We start from the raw sequence: 21,364 nt of genomic DNA, 5'->3' as shown, positions 1-21,364 counted from the left end.
ATTACATAGTTCCTGAGATTTACAGCAGAAGGTGAAATCATTAAGGATGTGATCCTACTCCTATCAAACACAATGGCAAAATACCCACTGATTTCTATGCTGCAGAATTGAGGCCCAACGGCCAGATGTGCATCTCTGTGGAAATACCAGGGATATTCCATATAATATAGTTTAATAAAATATATAGGGTCCTGAAAACTCTGCAAAGTTCCCATCTAAGACCTTCCTCTTAATTCTTCTGTTTATGGTTTGGGGATGGGAAAGACGAGGCATCATGCCCACTACTCCGAAACCCCTGTGGCTCTATTGGGGCACAGGGACTTGTGTGCAGAGGTTCAACACCCTGGCTGATCTCAGCTGGGAGGTTAGAGGGGCATAAAGACAGAATCGGACAGAGCCCAAACCATACATTAATATGAACAGATAGGCTGTGTCTACCCAGCGATCAGAGGTGTGACTGCAGCAAGTGTAGCCCCACCTGAGCTAGCGGCAAAGAGTCCTGTGGTACTTTATAGATTAACAGACATATTGGAGCATAAGCTTTTGTGGGTGAATACCCACTTCGTCAGATGCATGTAGTGGAAATTTCCAGAGGCAGGTATAAATATGCAGGCAAGAATCAGGCTTTGGATAACGAGGTTAGTTCAATCAGGGAGGATGAGGCCCTCTTCTAGCATTTGAGATGTGAATACCAAGGGAGGAGAAACTGCTTCTGTAGTTGGCTAGCCATTCACAGTCTTTATTTAATCCTGAGCTGACTGTGTCAAATTTGCAAATGTTTCATGTTCTCTGTGTGTGTAAATATATCTTCCTACTGTATTTTCCACTGCATGCATCCGATGAAGTGGGTTTTAGCCCACGAAAGCTTATGCTCAAATAAATGTTAGTCTCCCGGGTGCCACAAGTACTCCTGTTCTTTTTGAAGCTCAGCAGTTTGTCTTTGAAGTCTGGTCCAGAAGTTTTTTTGCTGTAGGATAGCTACCTTTAAATCTGCTATTGTGTGTCCAGGGAGGTTGAAGTGTTCTCTTACAAGTTTTTGTATATTGCCATTCCTAATATCTGATTTGTGTCCATGTATCCCTTGTAGGAGAACACTTCAACCTCCCTGGACACACAATAGCCTGGACACACACAGATTTAAAGGTAGCCATCCTGCAGCAAAAAAACTTCAGGACCAGACTTCAAAGACAAACTGCGGAGTTTCAGTTCATTTGCAAATTTGACACCATCAGATCAGGATTAAACAAAAGATTGTGAATGGCTAGCCAACTACAAAAGCAGTTTCTCCTCCCTTGGTGTTCACATCTCAACTGCTAGAAGACGGCCTCATCCTCCCTGATTGAACTAACCTCGTTATCCCTAGCCTGATTCTTGCTTGCATATTTATACCTGCCTCTGAAAATCTCCACTACCTTCATCCGACAAAGTGGGTATTCACCCACAAAAACTTATGCTCCAATACATCTGTTAGTCTATAAGGTGGCACAGGACTCTTTGCCGCTTTTACAGATCCAGACTAACACGGCTACCCTTCTGATACTTCCCACCTAGGCTAGCTAGTCTGAGTAACAATGGTAGTGAAGCCATGGAAGCACGGCCTGTACAAGCCTCTTTGGCACCCTAACTATGTACTTGAGCAGCTAGCCCATTCTGACATGGCTTCACTTTCACTGTTATGTAAGCTAGCTAGATCAAAGCTAGTTCGGGTATGTCTAGAGATGCTGCAGCCACACACCTGATTGCAGGGTCGACATACCCTTAGAATCACATGCAGAAATAAAACAGGAGCCAGGGCTGTCTATGAAGCATAGCTGCCTTATGCTTTATGAAGAACTACTAAGGACTAGATCCTGAAAAGCAATGAGCATTCCCATGAGCACTGGAAGTAGAGGGCACTCAGCACCTAGCAGGATAAAGCCCCAAGGGGACACACGCATTCCGCACAATTTGAAATTTCCAAGTAATCTTCAAGGGGAACCTCACATTTAGGGATTATTGCAATAATCCAATCTGGATGTAGCAAAGGCCTGGCCCAACTGTTTTCATTGTTGATGCTGCTTCATCTCTGCCTGGCAGCTTTCTTTTCACACCACTGGGCCTCTCTTTTTTTCTCCATACTACACTTAACAGTCAACTGACAACTTACCCTTTCAAACCCTCAAGTGTGTGCTATTAAAACATTTCAAACCTCTTGTGGGTGTCAGCCTCACACCGTCGGAGAAGCAGGTGCAAGTGGAACAAAGGAGTCATTTTTGAATGTATATGCTATCATATCCCCATATTTAACTTCGTGTTTGAAAGGGATACCAGGTATTAAACTGCCTAATGTATGAGCCACAAGAGAAATAAAAATACTCTGTGTGTACTAAGAATTATTTTATTAATCACTGTGGTGGGGTCTTGCTCTGGGAGGCCGTTCCAAACTCCCACCCCTTGCCTCAGGATGGAGAACCCTCCTACAGCTTTTGGACACACAAATTCACCCTGAAGTCGCTTCAGCACCTTTACTGATAAACAGTCACCTTTATCATGTCAGCAAACAAGCAGTCCTAGTGCCTCTCCAGCATCAGTTCCTCAAACATCAATCAGGGCACCTCCTTCCCTTTGGGCTCTGGCTGATTTTCGCACACAGAGCAAACTCATTGTGGCTACATATAGGCTGTTCCCTGGGCTTGCCCTCCAGCCTCGACCTCACATTTCAGCTTGCTGTGTCCAGGCAGCAGCTATAGGTGTCCCCATTCAGTAGTCCTTTCTTGAAAGGCATCCCCCTCCTCCAAGCGCACGAGCCCTGACAGCATGAAGTAGGAATGGGATTTCCTGCCAAATCCCTAGCCAACCAGCGCTTTGGAAGCAGAAGGCTGGTCCTTTCACACTTCATATGTAGAGTGTACTCCTGGGGGAATTCTGCACCACTGTACGTGTGCAGAATTCATGACCCCTGCCAATTTCTTTGCTTCCCCGCAGAAAAATGACTTTCTGACATAGAAGCAAAGGGAAACTGCAAGAGCAGCCATGTACCACTCCCTAGTTGTGCAGGTACATTGTTTCAGGCACTTGGTGCAGCTGGCAGAGAGGTAAATCACCATAAGGCTGGGGACACCCCAGCCAGTGGCTCTTACCCTGAGCCAGGATCAGCTGCTAGTCCTGGCTGGGCTGGAGGCAGGAGAGGATGGGACTTCCTCTTTCCCTGCAAGGAGTGGCTGGGGCTGTGTCAGACCCACCCCCAGAAACCTCCCCCAGCTGCAGGAAGCTCAGCATCCTCCCTGCTTCCTGCCCCCATTGCTCCTCAGCTGTGGAGGTGGAGGGGTCACTGTGCAGGGAGCTGCTCCCCCATCTGCCCAACCCCCATGCATCTGGACCTCCCACGCCCAGACAACTCTGCCAAGCCTCACCCTGTACACCAAGAACCCCCCTTAGCCCTCCATACCCAAACCCTGCCCCACTGAACCTCAACCCCTGCATCTGGAGCCCCCCTGCACCCAGACCTCCTGCCTCAGTACCCCCACCCCTGCACCCAGACCACCACCTTCACTGAGCTCCCTGCACTCAAACACCCATCCTGATGCCCCACCCCAAGTCCCCACATCCAGACCCCCACCCCACTGACCCCAACTAGCTGCACCCAGACCCCTACCCCACCAGCACCCAGACCGCACTGCTGAGATCCCCACACCCAGACCCCTCCGCCTGATTCCGAACCACTTTCACCTGGAAGCCTCTGCAGAGTCCCAATGCCCCTGAACCTGAAACCGTCCCCCCACATGAGCCTCTGTGCATCCAGATCCCCCACACCTAGACCCATCACTGAGCTGCCTGCACCCAGATTGTCCCATACAGAATCCTCTCACCCCACACCTGGATCCCTCCACACTTGGATCCTGCCTACCCCAACCTTGGTCTGCCTGGCGCAGAGGGGCAGGGCCTCAGGGTGTTTCTGGGGCAGGCCCAGCCCTTGTGCTGTGTCAGGGTTGGGTGCAGCCTCATCACTGAGTCTGTGTCCCGGATGGTGCAGAATACCCTCAGGAGTAAGAGTGCCTCATGAGGAAAAATAAATGATGCCTGACTCTTAAAGGGACAGCACAATATAAATGGGGAACTCAAAATATTTTGCTGCCTGGTTTGTTTTTTTAATACTTTGAAAATGTTGAACTATTTTCCAGAACAACAACATACACAGTAACAGAGAGCATTGCTGAATCTGCATTGGTTCAATGAGTCTTATAATCCTAAATCACTTATGTGCTTTTGAAAATCTCACTTTTAGGCACCTAGACATAGATTCAGGAGACTAACTTTAGGCTTCTATTTTTGAAAGTTTCAGCCATAGTCTAATGATTTAGGAAATGTACATGTCTGTGAGGGCTCTGGCTCTTTAAAAATAGTTATTATCATACTGTAATTGTGTAGCACTGCTCTACCTTTCACTTCAAGGAGGAGATTCTAATTTGTTATAGGGCTTTCTGAAGTACACTGGTTGCTGGAACTGAAAAATTATTTGTTTTTCAATGTTTAACAGTAATCCTGCAACATCTCTGAAGGACTCATCAAACTGCACTGTTGAAATAGCCAGATCTTCTATAAGCCTCTAGTGGTACCATGGTCAGATGGACACGAGAACCACTGGACCAAAATGTGGAACCCAATGCTAGAAAGCGGAGATGGGCCCCGACTGCAGCAAATAAGTCTTCAGCTGTCTGCAGTTGTTGTCACCCACAATTTGAGCTACCTCCTCTGACAAGTACTGTAGCAGGGACCATTATGGGTGTGACCGTATTAGAACATGAACATACATCAGAGGGTACTCTCCACTATGATCCAAGATGTATCCTTGATCCCCGATTAGTCAGGTATCTGTCTTGCCTTTCCATACTGTGACAAAATCATAAGAACATAAGAATGGCCCTACTGGGTCAGACCAAAGGTCCATCTAGCCCAGTATCCTGTCCTATGACAGTGGCCAATGCCAGGTGCCCCAGAGGGAAACGAACAGAACAGGTAATCATCAAGTGATCGATACCCTGTCTCTCATTCCCAGCTTCTGGCAAACAGAGGCTAGGGACACCATTCCTGCCCATCGTGGCTGATAGCCATTGATGGACCTATACTTCATAAATTTATCTAGTTCTTTTTTGAACCCTGTTATGGTCTTGGCCGTCACAACATCCTCCGGCAAGGAGTTCCACAGGTTGACTGTGCATTGTGTGAAGAAATACTTCTTTGTTTTAAACCTGCTGCCTATTAATTTCATTTGGTGACCCCTAGTCCTTGTGTTATGAGAAGTAGTAAACAACACTTCCTTATCTACTTTCTCTACATAGAATGAGAACCTGCCATAACAGAGGGAAGAAGCAGACTAAGAAACAAGACAAGGCCTATACCAATATGCTGAATATTGTGATAAATGTATGTGATATAACAAAATTTCATCTTTTGGTCACTTTGGAATTGTGACTTCCTCTTTATCAGTGGTGTATCATATCATCACTGCCTCATTCCACAGAGTACAATGTGAACTTATTATGAAATAAAGGTGCCCTAGTAATTTTGATAAGATCTCATGTTTACTCTTGAGAAAACTGTATCATTACTCCAAGACAGCACTATTTAATGTTAATGTCGCTCTCTTCAAATACATTTAATAGGAAATAAAAGAGATCATCTTTAAAAGCATGACAGGAACTCTGTCCAAATACCATCAAGATAAAAACTACATACAGTATGGAACAAAATTTTCCTTATCTGGATTAGCAGTAACACTGTGATTTATTAAAACTGATCATTTTAAAAATCCAATTTATTTTCACCATCTATGCAATTGGCTGTTGGTATGTCTCTCAACTTAGACAATAAAACTACTGTAGATTAATTATTTTTTGCTTTCTGGTTCCCATGTACTAGCATAGTGCTGCACCACTCTAGGGAGTGTTTATGTTCTAATTTATTTGCTTACATACAAGTAAAAAAACCATGAAAATATTTTTACTCTAACTGTTTTGTAACCCTCTTTTCACCTTCACCCCTTCTAAAAATAACTTATATTTTGGGCCTAAGTTATTTCAAAATGTCTGTTAAAATCATGATGAATGTATGCTGATTTATGATAGCTTTAGTAAAAACAAAGCTACCCGTAGTTAATTCCAAATAAATGTTCTCTAAAGAAATGTTCTTCCTGAATACGAAGAACTGAAACTTTAAACTCGTCACACTAGCCACATGTTTTCTGCCAATTTAGCATCCATTTCATATTAAATACTGAAGGATAATCCTGATACTATGAATAAAATACATGCTAATGATATGAATTGAAAGAATTGCAGGGCAGGATCACAGACCGATACACAACATGATGAATAAAGTCAAGTGTCATTCAAGACAGGAAATGTTGATATTTTAAATACAAACAACAAGAAATAATAAAATAAGCAGGTTTACCTGAAGGAGTTCTCATGTTCTATTCCTGATGTCCCTCATATTCTTTTCAGTTAGCCACCCCTAAAGTACATTTCCTACTTTTGTCCTAATACATTATTCAGGGGACACACATTGTCCATTATTAAACTAAAGATTTATGAAATTTGCAGGTGAAAGAAATCAAGTGGGCAAAAAAAAAAAAAAAGACCACATTCTCAGCTCCTGAAAGCCCATTAAATAATGTAGATGGACAGAACAATTCTGTTGCAGGGAAGGCACAGTGTATACAGTTCCTCTTAAACAATGCTCTTCTTCCCAGTAAATGCAGCTCACCCTCTGTGAAACAGCCTGCAGCAGAATAATAAAAGAATTGCTCAAGTGCTAATCTGAGAAAAGGAGGGGGTGTGAGGGGAAGTAAGGAATGCAAACGCAAGAAGCTTCTCTCACTAACAGCTAAGGGTGTTGGATTTCCCTATTTTACAGGGGTGTTCAAAGATAAATACCTTAAATATTGTGAGGCATTCAGATACTATGATAATGGCAGCCATATACATAATTAAAAGATAGATTGTTAAAATTACCAAGGTCAGGAAATGCAAAAATTAAGATTCCAATAGCACCACACATTCTTGTTGCATATCTGTTAATGCGGTGTATATTTTAGTACACACAATAATATATTAAAAGAACATTATTTGAAATTTAGTCTCTCAAAAACCCCCAGTTAAAGCGATATATACATCCTATAATTGCCCATTTGTATTTATTTATTTAAATGTTTGCTCTCCCCTGTTGCTGAGTAAAAGACCCACTCTAAAAATGGGAAACTAAGTGGTTCTGTGTGGACAGACTCCTGCACAGAACCCATTGCAAGACTCACTGAACAGAAAAAACAATGTCAATATTCACAAACTGACCACAAACCCACAAAACAAACAAACTAAAAGTATACAGAAAAAACATGATTAGCCAGATACAGCCATTTTAGGTGTGATTTACTAATAACTATTTTGCAATCAGAAGCATTTTTTAAAGAAGGACATTGTCAACTATTAGACTTCAGTGACTTTTAGTAATTTTAACTGTGTAGTCTTAATGTTACACTTACAGTTTTTGCCCCTTTTTTTTTAAAGGGACATCAATTTAAAAATCACAGTTTTAAAAGTAATTTTTTTCTTTTCTTTTCTTTAGTTCTGTTGTTAATAATAGATTGGAAACCACACAGTGAAATATGTTTTCAGTTTAGATATCGTCTTTCTTCAGTTATACAACCTATGTGTGTATGCTAATTCCTATGCAAATTAAGAGTTTACCGACATGTACGGTTACTTGCTGGCTGCTGTTAATACAAGCATGGTGAAATAATCATGCTTACATGTTTTGGAAGTAGGGTTGCCAATTTTGGTTGGACATATTCCTTGAGGTTTCAGCACATGACAGTCTTTAATTAGAAGTTTAATCTTTAATTCCTGGAGACTCCAGGACAAGCCTGGAGGGTTGGCAATACTATTTGGAAGTAGTATGCTCTCCCTCCCATACAGTCTTCAAGAACAGAAGGTGTCATTGTTATCTAAAGCTGTGGGGTGTGGCTACATAGACCAAAGCTCACTCTCTATTTTGGAAGGCAGGTTCTGGTCTGGAGGGGGTGGAATGGACTTTGGTTGGCTGCCACTTACAACAGGCTGTCATTGCTGTGTTATGCAATCAATATTGCAAACCCCCAAAATTATGAGATTGGTTTAAAAGTCATGACATTTTAAGAAATAATCAATGTTGGGATCTTTTTGTTTGCCTTCTGGTTTTGTAGCCTTTAAGGTTCATGTTTTCCAGCTTTTCTCAGAACTATGAGAGCTGGAAACATTGTTGTTGTTGTTTTTTTTAAACGACAGCTGAGATTCTTGAGTATTTCCATGACTCCAGAAGCTGAGGCTTTAAGGAAAACACCAAAATCACAAGACTCATAGTAAAATCGGGAGAGTTGGCAACACTGCATCATGTTGTTAAACACAAACTCTCCGTGCCTTCCCAAGAACAACAGACAATGTAAATCAGGTTGGCAGGGCCATCCCTACCCAACGCAAAGTACGCAGCTGCGTAGGGCACCAGGAAATTAGGGGCACCGCATTTCCTGGTGCCCTGTGCAGCTGTGTGCTGCTCCACCCCTGCTCTGCCTCTTCCACATGGCCCCTGCCCCACCTCAGCCCCGCCTCTTCCCACCCCAGCCCCGCCCCCCACTCCCCTGAGGACTGCAGCAGGGGTTGGTTTGCACTTACCGGCAGTGGGAAATAGACCACTTATCTTTCTGCGGTCCAGCTGCTAGTGGGCAACATTACTCATTCACTTTTACACACAGATCCAGTACATTACTCCTGCCAGCTCCATAACCAATGGAGGTGTTGAGATGAGGTCATTCCCTGTCTCCTTCAGGTCTTGCTCTCCCTCATGTGCAGGGACTGTGACTGTACCCGCCTCTTTGGGGGTGGGGGGGAGGAGAAGAGGAGCAAAGGTTATTTACGTCTCCCAGTCTGTGCACCTGCGTGAGGGCCATGCACAGTGCAGTCCTTTGGAAGATCGTGCTGTTCAACTCTGTGTCAGACACAGGAATGGTTATTACTTGTTATAATTTGTATTACAATATTGCCTAGAATCAGCTGAGACCAGGCCCCATCATGCTGGGACTGTACACACAAACAGCAAGAGACATTCCTTGCCCTGAAGAGCTTATCATCGAAATAGATAAGAGAGACAAAGATGTGGAGGGGAATCAGAGGCACAGAAAGATGAAGTGATTTGGTCAAGGCCACACAGCAGGTCAGTGGCTGAGCCTGGAATAGAACCTAGGGCTTCTGAACCCAGTCCATTGTTCTCTGCACTAGACCACATTGCCTTCCCTGGATAGGAGATTAGATTGCTATTTCATTTCCACGCTGATATATTTATTTATATTTTTATTATTATTTACAAAGCATGTTCCCTATTTGTACTTATCGCTATTTGCATCACACTGTTCAAAACAAGGTCCTGTCAATCACTTTCATTTAAAAATAATACCAGTGGAAATTGCCCATCACTCAATCCTCCCAATCCAGAGCTATCTCAACCCTACAAATATGCAATACTTAAACCAGTGGCTCTCAACTTTTCCAGACTACTGTACCCCTTTCAGGAGTCTGATTTGTCCTGTGTACCCCCAAGTTTCACCTCACTTAAAAACTATTTGCTTACAAAATCAGATATAAAAATATAAGCGTCATGGCCACATTACTACTGAAAAATTGCTTACTTTCTCATTTTTACTATATAATTATAAAATAAATCAACTGGAATATAAATATTGTCCTTACATTTCAGTGTATAGTATATAGAGCAGTATAAACAAGTAATTGTCTGAATGAAATTTTAGTTTGTACTGATTTCACAAGAGCTTTTTATGTAAAACTAGGAAAATATCTAGATGTGTTGATGTACCCCCTGGAAGACCTCTGTGTACCCCTTATTGAGAACTTAGACAACACTTAGTCCTCCTCCCACATAGGACTTTCTGAGGGGAAAGTGAGGTGTCTGTAGACACAGGATTTTGGAAGTGGGAGAGGGGATAACTAACCATCCTAGGTTTCAGAGTAGCAGCCGTGTTAGTCTGTATTCGCAAAAAGAAAAGGAGTACTTGTGGCACCTTAGAGACTAACAAATTTATTAGAGCATAAGCTTTCGTGAGCTACAGCTCACTTCATGCATCCGATGAAGTGAGCTGTAGCTCACGAAAGCTTATGCTCTAATAAATTTGTTAGTCTCTAAGGTGCCACAAGTACTCCTTTCTTTTTGCTAACCATCCTAGAGAAAGAAAGGGGTTGCTTCAGCCTCTAGGCCTCCTTATCCCCTATGTCTTCCCCAGAACAATTCCTGGGGCAGAAGGTTCAAGACAGGACTTTTCCCATGAGCCCAAGTAATCAGAAACAAAGAATGTGGCCCTTAGGCCTGGCATAAAAAATTTAAAAGCACTTAAGAGATATGGGAGCCTACATCCTATTGACGGTCCATGAGATTTAGGCTTTTATGTGCTTACATCACTCCTAAAAATGGGACATGGGTTCTTTTGAAAATTTTACCCCTTATCTATTGCCTTGGAAGGATTACATTTTTATTGGTAAATATTGACAAACATCAATTTCACTGTACAAACTAACAGAAAATATTTCCATCTAAAATAATCAAAATTTACAGATAGGCAAAGAAACAAAAATGCTGCTTATTAAGCATTTGATATAAGGCTATTTATTTTGTATATTTTAACATATGATGTTGACAATTTGTATTTTAATGGTTATAAATCTTAAACTTTTTGAATTGCAATGTATACTCCCCTGGAACCCCGACCTAGGGTATTCTATCTGCTACCCAAGATCCATAAACCTGGAAATCCTGGACGCCCCATCATCTCAGGAATTGGCACCCTGACAGCAGGATTCCAAGCTATGTAGACTCCTTCCTCAGGCCCTATGCTACCAGCACTCCCAGCTATCTTCGAGACACCACTGACTTCCTGAGGAAACTACAATCCATCAGTGATCTTCCTAAAAACACCATCCTAGCCACTATGGATGTAGAAGCCCTCTACACCAACATTCCACACAAAGATGGACTACAAGCCATCAGGAACAGTATTCCCGATAATGTCATGGCTAACATGATGGCTGAACTTTGTGACTTTGTCCTCACCCATAACTATTTCACATTTGGAGACAATGTATACCTTCAAATCAGTGGCACTGCGATGGGTACCCGCATGGCCCCACAGTATGCCAACATTTTTATGGCTGACTTAGAACAACGCTTCCTCAGCTCTCGTCCCCTAATGCCCCTACTCTACTTGCGCTACATTGATGACATCTTCATCATGCCTCCCTCAAGGCAACCATGCCCCATGCTACAGAGGAAGGCGAAAAACCTCCAGGGCCTCTCCAATCTGCCCTGGAGGAAAATTCCTTCCCGACCCCAAATATGGTGATCAGCTAAACCCTGAGCATATGGGCAAGATTCACCAGCCAGATACTACAGAAAATTCTTTCCTGGGTAACTCAGATCCCATCCATCTAATATCCCATCTCAGGGGATTACGCCTATTTACCCTGAATATTCAAAGACCAATTACTTACCAAAATCCCATTATCCCATCATACCATCTCCTCCATAAACTTATCAAGTAGAATCTTAAAACCAGATAGATCTTTTGCCCCCACTGCTTCCCTTGGAAGGCTATTCCAAAACTTCACTCCTCTGATGATTAGAAACCTTCGTCTAATTTCAAGTCTAAACTTCCTGGTGGCCAGTTTATACCCATGGGGCATGGTTGACATGAGGGAGGCTTCTCTGCTCCTTGAAGTCTTTAAACCATGATTTGAGGACTTCAATAGTTCAGACATAGGTGAGGTTTTTCGTAGGAGAGGGTGGGTGAGATTCTGTGGCCTGCGCTGTGCAGGAGGTCGGACTAGATGATCATAATGGTCCCTTCTGACCTTAGTATCTATGAATCTATGAATCTGGACCCATGGAAAAGAAGCCCTTGAGGAATCCCACCATCAACCTCAGCCTGGACCAGTCTACACAAGAGATCCACTTCCTGGACACTATGGTGCTAATACGCGATGGTCACATAAACACCACCCTATATCAGAAACCTACTGACCGCTATTCCTACCTACATGCCCCTAGCTTTCATTCAGATCACACCACATGATCCATTGTCTACAGCCAAGCTCTATGATATAACCACATTTGCTCCAACCCCTCAGACAGAGACAAACACCTACAAGATCTCTATCATGCATTCTTACAACTACAATACCCACCTGCTGAAGTGAAGAAACAGATTGACAGACCCAGAACAGTACCCAGAAGTCACCTACTAAAGGACAGGCCCAACAAAGAAAAGAACAGAACACCACTAGCCAGCACCTTCAGCCCCCAACTAAAACCTCTCCAACGCATCATGAAGGATCTACAACCCATCCTGAAGGATGACCCATCACTCTCATAGATCTTGGGAGACAGGCTAGTCCTTGCTTACAGACAGCCCCCCAACCTGAAGCAAATACTCACCAGCAACCACACACCACACAACAGAACCACTAACCCAGGAACCTATCCTTGCAACAAAGCCTGTTGCCAACTCTGTCCACATATCTATTCAGGGGACACCATCATAGGGCCTAATCACATCAACCACACTATCAGAGGCTCGTTCACCTGCGCATCTACCAATGTGATATAAGCCATCATGTGCCAGCAATGCCTCTCTGCCATGTACATTGGTCAAACTGGACAGTCTCTACGTAAAAGAATAAATGGACACAAATCAGACGTCAAGAATTATAACATTCAAAAACCAGTCGGAGAACATTTCAATCTCTCCGGTCACACGATTACAGACCTGAGAATGGCTATCCTTCAACAAAAAAACCTTCGAAAACAGACTCCAACCAGAGGCTGCTGAATTGGAATTAATTTGCAAACTGGAAACAATTAACTTAGGCTTGAATAGAGACTGGGAGTGGATGAGTCATTACATAAAATAAAACTATTTCCTTATGTTATTTCTCCCCCCACCCCACCCCCCACTGTTCCTCAGGCATTCTTGTTAACTGCTGGAAATGGCCCACCTTGATTATCACCACAAAAGGTTTTCCTGCTTCCCCCCATCCTTCCTGCTGGTAATAGCTCATCTTAAGTGATCACTCTCCTTACAGTGTGTATGATAAAACCCATTGTTTCATGTTCTCTGTGTGTGTATATAAATCTCCCCACTGTCTTTTCCACCGAATGCATCCGATGTAGTGAGCTGTAGCTCACGAAAGCTTATGCTCAAATAAATTTGTTAGTCTCTAAGGTGCCACAAGCACTACTTTTCTTTTTTGCAATGTCTACGGTCATTTAAATAATTATTGTCTGACACATGCCCCCAATTTCCCACAACTGTGAAAATTTAAAATAAAAATAAAAAATTCTTTAAAATACACATCAACATTATCCATCAGAATTGTTAATTTACATTTTAAAAGTTTGCATCAGTGTAATTACATCAGGCTGCAATGGCGCAAAGAGGGTTTACACTGGTGTGAGGCCAAAAGGGGAATTTTTCAGAAAGTCATGAGCATATCAAAATAGATGATAATGTTCAGCAATCTTAGCCACACCTGGGTGCTACCAGATGACTGCTATCATGTGGTGTGTTGTTTTATACTCAAATAATCCTCCACTAGTCCTAATAATAATTAAATTGCTTGTAACTTAACATATATACAGAGCATCTTATCAGTCAAACCTAAAACAAGCTGCCTCCTCCCACTGTCAGCTCCCACACACCGAAGATACTATTCATTCTCTTAAAGCCACAGTAACACCATAGCTCTGTTCTTTACAATTTTTTAGCACAAATTTATTCATATGTATCAGAATTTCCCTGAAGATTCTTATAGCTACTGTAATGCCACGTGTGGTTAAAAGAAGGGTTCCAATGGCACATACTCCAATGTAAACACAAAAACTTCATTTTGAACTGTAGAATATTTTATGTTTGGTGGATTTTTTGTTTGCTTTTTTGTTTTGTTTTTCCACTAAATGATTTCTTTTGCTCTAAGTGACTTTTGTTCAGGAACAAAACACAAGCTACTATTCAAGCAGAGTTTTTAAATACCTAACTTCTTTCTGTTGCATGCACAGCAGGGTCCTGCCAATTCTAGCACTGTTTCCAAAAAGTATCATAATTCATTCGTTCTCTCTGAATGTCAACACATACTCTGCTGGGTGAATATATAGTGTTCTTATGCTAACCTCATAGTGATTTCAAACTTGAGTACATATGCATTTATTTTATCATACTGTAGAGATGGCTGTATTTCCCCCCCAAAGGAATGTGTCAAACATATCCAGTTCAGATATAGAATTTCAGTGCTAGCCTTCAGACTAAAAAAGGTCTGACAATTATTGAACTCCTTAAAAAGCTGTGGGCCAGGTTCAGCGTTGACATATGTGACGGCACAAGCTGATTAGAAATGGATATAAGTAGGTTAGTATTCAGTAGGTACTAAATAAAATTGGATGAAAAACAGGAAAATAAATTACAAAAATGTTGTCCCTTATTTTCAATTAAAAAAATAAAGAAAATAAAATGTGAAAAATGTTGGTCAGGAAAGCAACTAACAGGAGTATTTAATATTGTTATTTTCCTCCATTTTTTGTGAGGTATCATTCAGATACTATCTAAATACATCTTATATCCTTCTGTCAGTTGCCTTTCATACATCACTTTCCACCTCCTTGGTGTATAAATTACACTCATTTATTGCAGTCACTGAATGCCAAGTTGTTAATATTAATTCAAATTAAAGGCATGCATCTAAACCAGGGCTTCATTACCAGAAGCCAGAGAGTACTATCTTAACAGAAGCAATCACATAAGCACTGAAAATAATAAAATGAGAATGACAAATGATACAACCTTGTAAAATTGCTATCTTAATATAATTCCAAAGGCAACCTGTTTTTGATTACATGGAAGATAGAGGTCCCCCAAAATGAAGAGCTTTAGAAATTAAACAGTCTGAAAGGTCAGTTTTCTAACTGGTTATCTGTTACAGAGTACATCCGATGAAGTGAGCTGTAGCTCACGAAAGCTTATGCTCTAATAAATTTGTTAGTCTCTAAGGTGCCACAAGTACTCCTTTTCTTTTTGCGAATACAGACTAACACGGCTGCTACTCTGAAAAGAGTACAGATTGTTAATGAAATTGATGTTACACCTTTCCAAAATCCTTTGCGTGCTGTATTTATGTCAAACTATGTTACTTCATATCATGGACGAAAAACACCTAGAGATTCTTTGTTTACTGTTATGTTATATATGCTGTAATTAAAAAAAACAAAATATTAACCTGACTGATTTCAAGGGAATTATTAAACCAAAGTGCATAGGGTTGGTTTCTTTCTTTTTCTTTCTTTCTTTCTTTCCTCACGTAACAAGGCATAAGGAAATTATTTTTCCAAAGTACTAAACATTTCTTTATTCCTAGATTAACTCATTATATAACCAAACTCTAGCAATTTTACATATTTGCAAATCTGGATTCCTCAAGTCTGGGACATCCATATATGATACATATTTGAAAGATGAAGATGGAAGAGTCACTTAAAGTATAATTCCAGTACTAAACAGATGCTGACTCCCAGACAGAAAACATGGAAAGAAATGCAGAAGTTTCACAGAGCTCTGTCCTGCAAATTGACTGTAAGCCCACAATTGACTGTAATTACGTGAATAAACTTACTTAAGGGTTTGCAGGATTGTGTCCTTAGACTGTCCACTCTTTTAGGCAGGACTCTGTCTTCCTGTGTATTTGGACAGTGCCTAGCACACTGGAGGCACTATCAGAAAAAAAATATTAATTCCACAACTACAAACAATACTACTAATGAAAAACCCCCACTACTTTATAATATGGGACGCAACGTTACATTTCATTGGCAACATGATTTAAAAAATTGCTCTACACTGAGTAGAATAATTTCTTTATGCAACTTGCTACTCATTGAAGAATTATAACTGAAAAAATTCTCTCAATAAATCATAAATATTTTAAGCCTATATTGTATCTATCTTAAACATTGCTAATATATATGAAGATTTTGATATTAATCTTATAAAATAAAACAGTTTTACAGCTAGTAATAAAGTACATATAGGAGTCACATATTTTCTTACAAGTAGTAACAAATAGTTTCTGGGGACAAGGAGCTGGGTGGGTGGGTGTCTGGCTGGCTGAAATAGGGAAATGACTAGTTTCTGTTCTTGTGGGAACATAGAAATTATGAGTTCTTCACTTGTCTGGAATATTTCAGTCTCACACAGACATATAGAATGCATAGAGAAAGATAGATAGACACAGAAATACAAGATTCTCTTTTCTTTGGCTCATCTCTTAGCTGCCAAACATCAGTTATGTGCTGTTTGACAGCAGCTGAGAAACGAGACCTCCATCGGATGGAGAACTTCTATTCAAAGGATGAAAAATCAAATAAAAAAAGAATGTTTGGATTTGACAAGTTCATATACTGGTTTCATTTCTTTTGGAAATTTGAGTGGTGGTGCATGGACAAGTCTGTACTGACATGCAACAAACAGGTACTAAAAAATTACAGCTATGGCAATATTTGAACTTCCCATTACACTCTTCAGATCATGGGTTAGTTTTGGAATGTAAGGCTGAAGAGAGGGGGAAAGCAGGCACAATTCTATCAGGGCCCCATACTCAGGGGGCTCATCACAAAAAAATTTAACATCTGTGTAAATAGGAGGGCATGGCCTGCCAGAAATACAGTGTAAATTTCTCTTGACAAGGCTGCATGTAATAGTGTCCAAACTAACATCAGAAAACACGCTCAAGGGAACTTGTCTCGTATAATGACAGGTTTCAGAGTAGCAGCCGTGTTAGTCTGTATTCGCAAAAAGAAAAGGAGTACTTGTGGCACCTTAGAGACTAACAAATTTATTAGAGCATAAGCTTTCGTGAGCTACAGCTCACTTCATCAGATGCATTTGGTGGAAAAAACAGAGGAGAGATTTATATACACACACAGAGAACATGAAACAATGGGTTTACCATACAGATTGTAAGGAGAGTGATCACTTAAGATAAGCCATCACCAGCAGCGGGGGGGGGGGGAGGGGGGGGAGGAGGAAAACCTTTCATGGTGACAAGCAAGGTAGGCTAATTCCAGCAGTTAACAAGAATATCAGAGGAACAGTGGGGGGTGGGGTGGGGGGGAGAAATAACATGGGGAAATAGTTTTACTTTGTGTAATGACTCATCCATTCCCAGTCTCTATTCAAGCCTAAATTAATTGTATCCAGTTTGCAAATTAATTCCAATTCAGCAGGCTCTCGTTGGAGTCTGTTTTTGAAGCTTTTTTGTTGAAGGATAGCCACTCTTAGGTCTGTGATCGAGTGACCAGAGAGATTGAAGTGTTCTCCAACTGGTTTTTGAATGTTATAATTCTTGACGTCTGATTTGTGTCCATTCATTCTTTTACGTAGAGACTGTCCAGTTTGACCAATGTACATGGCAGAGGGGCATTGCTGGCACATGATGGCATATATCACATTGGTAGATGCGCAGGTGAACGAGCCTCTGATAGTGTGGCTGAAGTGATTAGGCCCTATGATGGTATCCCCTGAATAGATATGTGGACAGAGTTGGCAACGGGCTTTGTTGCAAGGATAGGTTCCTGGGTTAGTGGTTCTGTTGTGTGGTGTGTGGTTGCTGGCGAGTATTTGCTTCAGATTGGGGGGCTGTCTGTAAGCAAGGACTGGCCTGTCTCCCAAGATCTGTGAGAGTGATGGGTCGTCCTTCAGGAAAGGTTGTAGATCCTTGATGATGCATTGGAGAGGTTTTAGTTGGGGGCTGAAGGTGATGGCTAGTGGCGTTCTGTTGTTTTCTTTGTTGGGCCTGTCCTGTAGTAGGTGACTTCTGGGTACTCTTCTGGCTCTGTCAATCTGTTTCTTCACTTCAGCAGGTGGGTATTGTAGTTGTAGGAATGCATGATAGAGATCTTGTAGGTGTTTGTCTCTGTCTGAGGGGTTGGAGCAAATGCGGTTATATCGTAGCGCTTGGCTGTAGACAATGGATCGAGTGGTATGATCTGGATGAAAGCTAGAGGCATGTAGGTAGGAATAGCGGTCAGTAGGTTTCCGATATAGGGTGTTTATGTGACCATCGCTTATTAGCACCGTAGTGTCCAGGAAGTGGATCTCTTGTGTGGACTGGTCCAGGCTGAGGTTAATGGTGGGATGGAAATTGTTGAAATCATGGTGGAATTCCTCAAGAGCTTCTTTTCCATGGGTCCAGATGATGAAGATGTCATCAATGTAGCGCAAGTAGAGTAGGGGCATTAGGGGACGAGAGCTGAGGAAGCGTTGTTCTAAGTCAGCCATAAAAATGTTGGCATACTGTGGGGCCATGCGGGTACCCATCGCAGTGCCGCTGATTTGAAGGTATACATTGTCACCAAATGTGAAATAGTTATGGGTGAGGACAAAGTCATAAAGTTCTTTTCTTTTTGTCTCGTATAAGTTCAACATCCTCGGGGGAGAAAAAGTACCATTTACCATTAATGTGGTAAAATTACATTTTAGACATGGGGATTTCTGAACCAAATAGCACAGCTCGTATGAGTGACGTGACTTGCCCAAGGTCACAGAACAGATCAGTGGTATAGCAGGGAACAGAGCCTAGGTCTCCTGACTCCCTGCTCTAAATCAGTGTTTCTCAACCTTTTTGATACCAGGGACTGGCTTGCTGCCCTCTTAAACTATATCAGAGAGATCTCAGGGCCCGGTGCCGATTCACAGACCACTCGTTGAGAAACTCTGCTCTGTATCACCATTATATATTTTAAGATGTCTAGTCTGGCAGGGAATATGGCTCTTATTTCAATATATATTTCAAGTACTGGATATCTGCAGAAACCTCACTGCCTTACATTTTCAGGCTAACAGTGTTGATGCTCATGAAGACAAAGAGCAAAGGAGGTTTCACAGCCCAGGATGCTAAGAAAGATATTTTAAAGTGTGGCTTTGTAGAAACCTAGAATGTACAGTGCAAGCATCAGGGAGAGTTGGAGTGGATGCCCTTTCGATCCTGGCAGTACTGTTTAAAAAGTCACACTCTCCTGAATGGGCCAAAGCCCAGATCTGAGTCAGTTATTTCTTATACAAGCTATATAGCTTCTGATCATTTCCAAGTATTACACATGGGTCCTCTCACATATCAATATTACAGGAAGTCTCTCAGTTGAGACAGGAACATTTATCCCTGTTTACCTGGAAATGGCAGTGTAAGAGGCAAAAGAACCATAACTGTCAGTCACTGGCAGAATGGGAGCAACCTAGCCCCAGAAGAGCCTATCAGTTTGAGATGATTTTTACAGCTTGACTGTAGAGATAACGTATGTAAGACATTTGACTTCACTACACTTCTAATAGGTAAGGAATTTAGTCTAATTCCTACACCTCCTCCCCCACCCCCGCTGGGCATAAATTCTCCCATACCTATGTCACCTTTCTGCCAGGTGGTGTCAGCACCAACAAGGGCTGGGTTCAATGTCTAGGGGTTTCTCTTAACACCAGAAAATAGAACCCTCTTGAGCCCCCAGCCAGTAATCTGGGATAACTAAAGACAACCCCTAGGTGCCTCTCAGAGGTAATACTTCCCCTCTCACAAGCACTGAGTCTCTGTGTTACACAATCACACTTATTCAAAGGGGAGTGGGTTGGAAGGAGGGACCCAACATTAATTTGGGAAAACATCCTAACCACATTTCAGAAGCATGTAACCATAGGCAAACACCTACCCCACAGTGAGTTGGGCGATGTCCTTTGCCTCAGTTTCTCACCTTGCAATGTGAAAGTCTGACAAACAAATATCCCTTAACACACCACTCCCCGCTCCCTCTGCTGCACCCCACTCACAGTTGGCTGTCCTTCGTCAGCAAAGACGCAGAGTTCAGAGGTGTGTTCACAGGTGTCACCTCCCACCAGGAATCATCAACCTGAAACAAGGACTCTCAATTGAGTCTAATCAGCTCTGTCTTAAATACTGGAGAAGTAAAATGGTGCCTAGGACTCTTTAGGCAGAGTCCCCATGACCAGGTAGAAACACCTGTCTCCATCCCCTCTCATTTTCAATGGGATTTGGCATCCCTACCCCTTGCTTAGCAAGTGAGGTTAAGTTAAGGGTGACCCCCCTCAACCAGGCTATGCTAACCAGAATCTGCTGCCCTTTACTCATACAATAAGGGTAACAACATTTCATTAACCCTGCATTAAAATACTAGCAGTGATTTGCAACCCAAACCAGCCAAAACCGATCATTTTGGCAAAGCATCTATATTTGCTGCGCACCTAGGATGCTACTTAAACATGCCATAAGAGTCACAGATACCCCTAAAGAAAGGGAGGCAGCAGAAAGACAAGAAATAAACTAGCATGGCCAAAAGGCAAGGTTCAAGAGGTCATCTGAATCAAAGAGAAGTTTTAAAAAATAAAACAACTGGTGAATAAGAGAAACATAAAATGGAAACTAAAAGCATGAAATGTTACAAGAAAATAAGATTTTTACAATTTTAAATGTTAATTATGTTTGTGAGTATAACAGCAACAGTAGGTAAAGAAATTGTTTGCTCTTACAGTTGCAATTTTTAATGTGGCCTCTGAGGTATAAAGATATAGACCTATTCCTTTGACTCTAAAATGACACATTTAAACCTGACATTATTCATATAGGTCCAAAATAATGAATGAACATGCCTGCAAGTTATGGAAATAATAATGTTCAGATATTGGGTCTCAGTTTTCAAAATACTCATGTGCTGTACATTTACTCTGCCAGAATCAGTCCGTTGGGTCTAGAAATAATATCAATTATGTATTTATGCAGGAACTATTTCAATAACACTGACATGAAGCGTCCATCCCAGTCAATATGACCCATTAAAGGACATTTGGAGTGTGTATGGAAAGATGTTCTTTATAGCAGTTCTAGCAAAACGAAATTTATTTTAAATGTAAAGTCTCATAATACATTTTATAGTAAAGATTGTATCAGTCTTGTACTTTGTTGTAATAAGTAACCCTTTTCTTTAGAAAAGATACAGTTCATACAGTAAGTACTCACAGGGATGTCAGCTATCTTTTTAATTAAAGATTTTACATTCTCTATTGTTCGCAACATCAACTTCTTAAACTGAAAACGCAATTTCTTTCACTACTGGTTTCCTTTTACTTGGTTAACATTTAATTTACCACCAATAACAGTAAAATCATCTTTTTTTGTAATTAACTTCAGTTCAGTCTACAATAGCGCAGGAAGCCATGCTCACCTATGTAATGAGCCCAGTTGAAGCA

At 41.5% G+C, this 21,364-nt stretch overlaps 1 protein-coding gene across 10 annotated transcripts in view; it reads right to left on the bottom strand.

Annotated features, from left to right (window-relative positions):
- Window positions 1–21,364, bottom strand: part of LOC119851994 (myosin VIIA and Rab interacting protein) — a 371,019-nt gene that overhangs the window by 141,132 nt on the left and 208,523 nt on the right. Inside the window, exon 1 of one of the 10 annotated variants that reach the window (XM_043508866.1) lies at window positions 6,433–6,806. The exons of the other annotated variants lie outside the window; for them this stretch is intronic. The gene's annotated coding sequence lies outside the window, so the exon portion shown is untranslated. Of the gene's footprint in view, window positions 1–6,432; window positions 6,807–21,364 lie in introns of those variants that run through there. 10 annotated transcript variants of the gene reach the window in all.

The sequence above is a fragment of the Dermochelys coriacea genome, chromosome 2 (assembly GCF_009764565.3).
Source record: "Dermochelys coriacea isolate rDerCor1 chromosome 2, rDerCor1.pri.v4, whole genome shotgun sequence".
NCBI lineage: Eukaryota > Metazoa > Chordata > Testudines > Dermochelyidae > Dermochelys > Dermochelys coriacea.
Note: the sequence above shows the minus strand (reverse complement) of the source record. Positions and strands in the feature narration are given on the sequence as shown.